Genomic DNA, 7,702 nt, shown 5'->3' with positions numbered 1-7,702 from the left:
ATGAGGAAAGTATTCAGTCCCCTTGACTTTTTCCACATTTTTGTTACGTTACAGCCTTATTCTAAAATTGATTCAATCGTTTTTTCCCCTCATGAATCTACACCCAATACCCCATAATGACAAAGCAAAAACTGTTTTTTAGAAAAAAATTCAAGACCCTTTGCTCAGTACTTTGTTGAGGCAGCGATTACAGTCTTGAGTCTTGGGTATGGCACACCTGTATGTGGGGAGTTTCTCCCTTCTCTGCAGATCCTCTCAAGCTCTGTCAGGTTGGATGGGGAGCGTCGCTGCACATCTATTTTCAGGTCTGTCCAGAGATGTTCCATTGGGTTCAAGTCTGGGCTTTGGCTGGGACACTCAATGACATTGAGACATCCACTCCTGTGTTGTCTTGGCTATGTGCTTAGGGTCGTTGCCCTGTTGGAAGGTGAACCTTCGCCCCAGTTTGAGGTCCGAAGCGCTCTGGAGCAGGTTTTCATCAAGGATCTCTGTACTTTGCTCTGTTCATCTTTCCCTCGATCCTGAGGAGTCTCCCAGTCCCTGGCGCTGCAAAACATCCCCACAGCATGATGCTGCCAGCACCATGCTTCACCATAGCTATGGAGCCAAGTTTCCTCCAGACGTGACACTTGGCATTCAGTCCAAAGAGTTCAATCTTGGATTCATCAGACCAGAGAATCTTGTTTCTCAGCATCTGAAAGTCTTTAGGTGCCTTTTGGCAAACTCCAAGTGGGCTGTCATGTGCCTTTTACTGAGGAGTGGCTTCCATCTGGCCACTCTACCATAAAGGCCTGATTGGTGGAGTGCTGCAGAGATGGTTGTCCTTCTGGAAGGTTCTCCCTTCTCCACAGAGGAAGTCTGGAGCTCTGTCAGAATGACCATCAGTTTCTTGTTCACCTCCCTGACCAAGGCCCTTCTCCCCCATTTGTTCAGATTGAACAGGGGGCCACTCTAGGAAGAGTCTCGGTGGTTCCTAACTACTTCCATTTAGGACTGATGGAGGCCACTGTACTTGGGGACCTTTTACTGCTGCCAACGTTTTTAGATACCCTTCCCCAGATCTGTTCCTCTGCAGATCTGTGCCTCTGCAAATCTGTGCCTCTGCACAATCCGGAGCTCTATGGACAATTCATGCTGTGGGGGAGATCTTCGTGGGCTATACTCGGCCTTGTCTCAGGATAGTAACTAGGTGGTTGAAGATATCCCTCTAGTGGTGTGAGGGCTGTGCTTTGGCCAAGTGGGTGAGGTTATATCCTGCTTGTTTGCCCTGTCCGAGGGTATCGTCGGACGGGGCCACAGTGTCCCGACCCCTCCTGTCTCAGCCTCCAGTGTTTATGCTGCAGTAATGTATGTGTCGGGGGGGCTAGGTGTCCGGTGTCCTGTGTGAATTTAAGTGTGATCTCTCTAATTCTCTTTGTCTCTCTCGTTCTCTCGGAGGACCTGAGCCTTAGGACCATGCCTCAGGACTACCTGGCCTGATGACTCCTTACTGTCCTCAGTCCACCTGGTCATGCTGCTGCTCCAGTTTCAACTGTTCTGCCTGCGGCTATGGAACCCTGACCTGTTCACCAGACGTGCTACCTTGTCCCAGACCTGCTGTTTTCAACTCTAGAGATACACTGAATGATCGGCTATGAAGAGCCAACTGACATTTACTCCTGAGGTGCTGACCTGTTGCACCCTCTACAACCACTGTGATTATTATTATTTGACCCTGCTGGTCATCTATGAACATCTTGGCCATGTTCTGTTATGATCTCCAGCCGGCACAGCCGGAAGAGGACTGGCCACCCATCATAGCCTGGTTCCTCTCTAGGTTTCCTCCTAGGTTCCTGCCTTTCAAAGGGTGTTTTTTGTAGCCATCATGCTTCTACACCTGCATTGCTTGTTGTTTGGGGTTTCAGGCTGGGTTTCTGTACAGCACTTTGTGACACCAGCTGATGTAAGAAGGGCTTTATAAATACATTTATTTTGATTGATTTCTTTTGATCTCTTGGCTTGGTTGTTGCTCTGACATGCACTGTCAACTGTGGGACCTTTTATAGACAGGTGTGTGCCTTTCTAAATCATGTCCAATCAATTGAATTTACCACAGGTGGACTCCAAGTTGTAGAAACATCTCAAGGATGATCAATGGAAACCGGATGGACTCAATTTACAGTCTCATAGCAAAGGGTCTGAACACTTATGTAAATAAGGTATTTCTGTTTTGTATTTTTAATACATTTGCAAAAATGTACATAAAGCTGTTTTTGGGTAGATTGCTGAGGATGTATTTATTTTTAATCCATTTTAAGGCTGTAACGTAACAACGTGGAAAAAGTCAAGAGGTCTGAATACTTTCGGCAGGTGCTGTAGATACTAATTAATCTCAATTATATGACTGTCTATTGAGCAGTCAATAAAATCTGTTAATTATTTCACAAGCATTTCTCTACATTTCGCTACAATAACATTGGCTAAACACGTGTATGTGACTTTATTTGACTCGTTTCAATGTACAGAATGTCCTGCTTATGACAGAATGCACACCTCCATGCCATTCTCCAACTCCCCACCAGAGGGCGATACTCTGCAAAATAACAGCAGCGTGCTTAGTAAGCAGCTTCAGCAGCACGAAACCCTCTACAACACTATACAACATTGCCTCCCCACACCCCAGTCTCCATAGTCTAAAGTGACAGAGAAGAGCACAGCATCTGCCATGGAGAGTATTGTATGAGTAATGTTTTTCTATGGGGCTCAGGGCAGCGTAGGCATTAGCATCTGTATTATGAGACAGGCACAGAGACCCCCCCCCACACACACACATTCAGGGTTAAAATTCCAATAACTTTCCCAGAATTCCCTGGTTTTCCAGAAATCCCGGTTGGACGGTTCCCAGAAACAGGAATGAATAAGCAGGAAAACCGGGAATAGAATCCAGGATTTCTGGAAAAGTTACTGTAACCTCTGCCCCATATACAGTGAAGCCCATAAGTATTTGGACAGCGACACAATTTGTATAATTTTGTCTCTGTACGCCACAATGGATTTGAAAGGATACAATCAAGATGTGCTTTAAGTGTAGACTTTAATATAAGGGTTGTGTCTACTTCAATATAAGGGTTGTGTCTACTTTAATATAAGGGTTGTGTCTACATTAATATAAGGGTTGTGTCTACATTAATATAAGGGTTGTGTCTACTTTAATAAGGGTTGTGTGTACATTAATATAAGGGTTGTGTCTACTTTATAAGGGTTGTGTCAACATTAATATAAGGGTTGTGTCTACATTAATATAAGGGTTGTGTCTACATTAATATAAGGGTTGTGTCTACATTAATATAAGGGTTGTGTCTACTTTAATATAAGGGTTGTGTCTACTTTAATATAAGGGTTGTGTCTACTTTAATATAAGGGTTGTGTCTACTTTAATATAAGGGTTGTGTCTACTTTAATATAAGGGTTGTGTCTACTTTAATATAAGGGTTGTGTCTACTTTAATATAAGGGTTGTGTCTACATTAATATAAGGGTTGTGTCTACTTTAATAAGGGTTGTGTCTACATTAATATAAGGGTTGTGTCTACTTTAATATAAGGGTTGTGTCTACTTTAATATAAGGGTTGTGTCTACTTCAATATAAGGGTTGTGTCTACATTAATATAAGGGTTGTGTCTACTTTAATAAGGGTTGTGTCTACATTAATATAAGGGTTGTGTCTACTTCAATATAAGGGTTGTGTTTACTTTAATATAAGGGTTGTGTCTACTTTAATAAGGGTTGTGTCTACATTAATATAAGGGTTGTGTCTACTTCAATATAAGGGTTGTGTTTACTTTAATATAAGGGTTGTGTCTACTTTAATATAAGGGTTGTGTCTACATTAATATAAGGGTTGTGTCTACATTAATATAAGGGTTGTGTCTACTTTAATAAGGGTCGTGTCTACTTTAATATAAGGGTTGTGTCTACTTTAATATAAGGGTTGTGTCTACATTAATATAAGGGTTGCGTCTACTTTAATAAGGGTTGTGTCTACTTTAATAAGGGTTGTGTCTACTTTAATATAAGGGTTGTGTCTACATTAATATAAGGGTTGTGTCTACTTTAATAAGGGTTGTGTCTACATTAATATAAGGGTTGTGTCTACTTCAATATAAGGGTTGTGTCTACTTTAATAAGGGTTGTGTCTACTTTAATAAGGGTTGTGTCTACTTTAATATAAGGGTTGTGTCTACATTAATATAAGGGTTGTGTCTACATTAATATAAGGGTTGTGTCTACATTAATATAAGGGTTGTCTACTTTAATATAAGGGTTGTGTCTACATTAATATAAGGGTTGTGTCTACATTAATATAAGGGTTGTGTCTACATTAATATAAGGGTTGTGTCTACTTTAATAAGGGTTGTGTCTACATTCATATAAGGGTTGTGTCTACTTTAATAAGGGTTGTGTCTACTTTAATAAGGGTTGTGTCTACTTTAATATAAGGGTTGTGTCTACATTCATATAAGGGTTGTGTCTACATTCATATAAGGGTTGTGTCTAAATTCATATAAGGGTTGTGTCTACATTAATATAAGGGTTGTGTCTACTTTAATATAAGGGTTGTGTCTACATTAATATAAGGGTTGTGTCTACATTAATATAAGGGTTGTGTCTACATTAATATAAGGGTTGTGTCTACATTAATATAAGGGTTGTGTCTACTTTAATAAGGGTTGTGTCTACTTTAATATAAGGGTTGTGTCTACATTAATATAAGGGTTGTGTCTACATTAATATAAGGGTTGTGTCTACATTAATATAAGGGTTGTGTCTACTTTAATATAAGGGTTGTGTCTACATTAATATAAGGGTTGTGTCTACATTAATATAAGGGTTGTGTCTACATTAATATAAGGGTTGTGTCTACATTAATATAAGGGTTGTGTCTACATTAATATAAGGGTTGTGTCTACATTAATATAAGGGTTGTGTCTACTTTAATAAGGGTTGTGTCTACTTTAATAAGGGTTGTGTCTACTTTAATATAAGGGTTGTGTCTACATTAATATAAGGGTTGTGTCTACTTTAATATAAGGGTTGTGTCTACATTAATATAAGGGTTGTGTCTACTTTAATAAGGGTTGTGTCTACATTAATATAAGGGTTGTGTCTACATTAATATAAGGGTTGTGTCTACTTCAATATAAGGGTTGTGTCTACATTCATATAAGGGTTGTGTCTACATTATTGTCTGAACCGTGTAGGAATTACAACATTTTTATACCCCCCCTGGAACCCATAGACATCCCATAGACGATGGTGGCAGGTGTGCGTAATAATGAGTAAACTGGCGACAATGAGCACCAGAGAGGGGGAGCGGGCCACAGCTAAAATAATAATACCTTGGTCAAATATTTATGGACCTGACTGTAAGTAAATAGAACATTACTATTATGTATCACTATGGACACCTCCTTCTAATGTCATAATATTATGTATCACTATGGGCACCCCCTTCTAATGTCATAATATTGTATATCACTATGGACACCTCCTTCTAATGTCATAATATTATGTATCACTATGGACACCCCCTTCTAATGTCATAATATTATGTATCACTATGGGCACCCCCTTCTAATGTCATAATATTGTATATCACTATGGGCACCCCCTTCTAATGTCATAATATTATGTATCACTATGGGCACCCCCTTCTAATGCCATAATATTATGTATCACTATGGGCACCCCCTTCTAATGTCATAATATTATGTATCACTATGGGCACCCCCTTCTAATGTCATAACATTATGTATCACTATGGGCACCCCCTTCTAATGTCATAATATTGTATATCACTATGGGCACCCCCTTCTAATGTCATAATATTGTATATCACTATGGGCACCCCCTTCTAATGTCATAATATTATGTATCACTATGGACACCCCCTTCTAATGTCCTAATATTATATATCACTATGGAGACGCCCTTCTAATGTCATAATATTATATATCACTATGGGCACCCCCTTCTAATGTCATAATATTGTATATCACTATGGGCACCCCCTTCTAATGTCATAATATTATGTATCACTATGGACACCCCCTAGTTGATACAATTTCTTGATATTAAAACGTCATATTTATACAGGGTGTCTATGCCTGTAAGGTTAATGTGACTTAAAGTCTTGGTAATGACTGCTAATATTAGTTAACGAGATATTCTGGCAAATAGTGGACATTTAACAAAAATGAAAATGTCCAACCAAAACCAATTGAAACACAGCAGACCACTAGCATATCCAATGAGTGACTAAATTGATTTGTCAGAAAAATAATGAAGTGACATCACCACCTGTGTCCATCCACTCAGGCCCCTTCACATGTGACCTGGCATGCCGTATAGCAGTCTATAGCCTCAGCAAAAGACTCTGGGGGAACTGGCACGCCTGCTGCAATATGCTGAAATATGATTGGTCACTGAGCTCATTGACCGTGTATCCACTATATAACCCAACCACAAAGGCTCGCTGACCTGTGTGTGTGGGGGTAGAGTAGGGGCGATGTAGAGCCTGTGGCCTGGCTGGCACTGAGGTGCTGGGGGCATTTCTGTGGCATCTGCTGTTCTCTCAGAACTGGGCCATGCCCATCTCTTCTGGTCAACCCATTCCTTTCTCCTCAATTTATCTATTCATCCATCAATCATTCGCTTATCCCCTCTCTTCATTCATCTCCTCCATCCTTCTCTCCCTTCCTCTCTCCCTCCCTCATTTAATCTCTCTCTCTCCCTTCCTCTCTCCCTCCCTCATTTCATCTCTCTCTCTCCCTCCCTCATTTCATCTCTCTCTCTCCCTCCCTCATTTCATCTCTCTCTCTCCCTTCCTCTCTCCCTCCCTCATTTCATCTCTCTCTCCCTCCCTCATTTCATCTCTCTCTCTCCCTCCCTCATTTCATCTCTCTCTCCCTCCCTCATGTCATCTCTCTCCCTCCCTTCCTCTCTCCCTCCCTCATTTCATCTCTCTCTCTCCCTCCCTCATAGCATCTCTCCCTCCCTCATTTCATCTCTCTCTCCCTCCCTCATTTCATCTCTCTCTCTCCCTCCCTCATAGCATCTCTCCCTCCCTCATTTCATATCTCTCTCTCCCTCCCTCATTTCATCTCTCTCTCTCCCTCCCTCATAGCATCTCTCCCTCCCTCATTTCATCTCTCCCTCCCTCATAGCATCTCTCCCTCCCTTCCTCTCTCCCTCCCTTCCTCTCTCCCTCCCTCCCTCCCTCATTTCATCTCTCCCTCCCTCATAGCATCTCTCCCTCCCTTCCTCTCTCCCTCCCTCATTTCATCTCTCCCTCCCTCATAGCATCTCTCCCTCCCTTCCTCTCTCCCTCCCTCATTTCATCTCTCCCTCCCTCATAGCATCTCTCCCTCCCTTCCTCTCTCCCTCCCTCATTTCATCTCTCCCTCCCTCATAGCATCTCTCCCTCCCTTCCTCTCTCCCTCCCTCATTTCATCTCTCTCCCTCCCTCATTTCATCTCTCTCCCTCCCTCATTTCATCTCTCTCCCTCCCTCATTTCATCTCTCTCTTTCCCTCCCTAATTTCATCTCTCTCCCTTCCTCTCTCCCTCCCTCATTTCATCTCTCTCTCTCCCTTCCTCTCCCTTCCTCTCGCCCTCCCTCATTTTATCTCTCTCTCTTCCTCTCTCCCTCTCTCCCTCCCTCAT

This window comes from Oncorhynchus nerka, linkage group LG7 (genome assembly GCF_034236695.1).
Source record: "Oncorhynchus nerka isolate Pitt River linkage group LG7, Oner_Uvic_2.0, whole genome shotgun sequence".
NCBI lineage: Eukaryota > Metazoa > Chordata > Actinopteri > Salmoniformes > Salmonidae > Oncorhynchus > Oncorhynchus nerka.
The sequence above is the reverse complement of the archived record's forward strand: the minus strand, read 5'-3'. Positions refer to the sequence as shown.